General features: G+C 39.5%; 1 non-coding gene across 1 annotated transcript; it reads right to left on the bottom strand.

The window, feature by feature from the left end:
- Positions 1 to 663: 663 nt before the first annotated feature.
- Positions 664 to 735, bottom strand: trnaa-ugc. The gene has a single exon. It is a non-coding gene; the product is annotated as a tRNA-Ala (tRNA).
- Between the last annotated feature and the right edge of the window lie 244 nt (positions 736 to 979).

Genomic DNA, 979 nt, shown 5'->3' with positions numbered 1-979 from the left:
GGAGGCAGCTTGATTGATTGATATGCTCCCTTATTTGTGCCATAACAGAGATCTAATGTTTTGGGACAACACAATTTTTACTGAAAATCTTGTAACACATCTGGGCATTGAGACTCAAAATGTGCTCTACCACTGAGCTGCAGCCCCTAAAGATTTTCAGATTTTTTGACTTTTTTGTGAGATCACTGAATAAGAGAACAGAAGAAACCTGGGTGGAATATGTAATGTTAATGTTGTATATGGCTTTAAAACCTGGTGGTGGCTGGAAATCATGGCAAAATGCTTGCACTGCTATTGTATAAATCATAGATAAACAGTAACATGACTCAAAGAAAGCTACTGCGATGTCTGGGAGTCAAACTGGCCGGTCAACTGCTTGGAAGCACTCAACACTATACCCCCATCACTGTGCAATGCACTGTTCACTGAAATCTTGCAACACATCTGGTCATTGAGACTGATTTTTGCATTAATTACCAGAAACACAAGGAGGTTACTACAACCCACAACATCATGCTATTCAAACTTGCTCAAATCCTTCTCAATTTCTGAGTTAAGCAGACACTTGAGAAGTTACAAATCCATTTTATTGCCTGTTAACACCTGCTGCATTATTTCATTTTCAGAATAAGAGCTTTTTGTAGAGGGGACCGTAACGCTTATTGGAGATGCCGGGGATTGAACCCGGGGCCTCATACATGCAAAGCATGCGCTCTACCAGTGAGCTACATCCCCTGAATGTTTTCAGTTTTTCTTTTACTTTTTTCTGAGACCATTGAATAGGAGAAGAAACCTGGGTAAAATATGTATTGTTTGTTTTGTATATGGTTTTCAAAACATGGCGGTGGCTTAAAATCAAACCTAGGCAAAATGCTTGCACTGCTATGGTATAAATCATAGTCGAAAAGTAACACATCTGTTGCCTTTCTGCTTGACAATACAACACTCACTGCAAATCTTGTAACACATCTGGGCATTG

The sequence above is a fragment of the Etheostoma cragini genome, unplaced genomic scaffold, assembly GCF_013103735.1.
Source record: "Etheostoma cragini isolate CJK2018 unplaced genomic scaffold, CSU_Ecrag_1.0 ScbMSFa_4342, whole genome shotgun sequence".
In the NCBI taxonomy this organism is placed as follows: Eukaryota; Metazoa; Chordata; class Actinopteri; order Perciformes; family Percidae; genus Etheostoma; species Etheostoma cragini.
The sequence above is the reverse complement of the archived record's forward strand: the minus strand, read 5'-3'. Positions and strand labels throughout refer to the sequence as shown.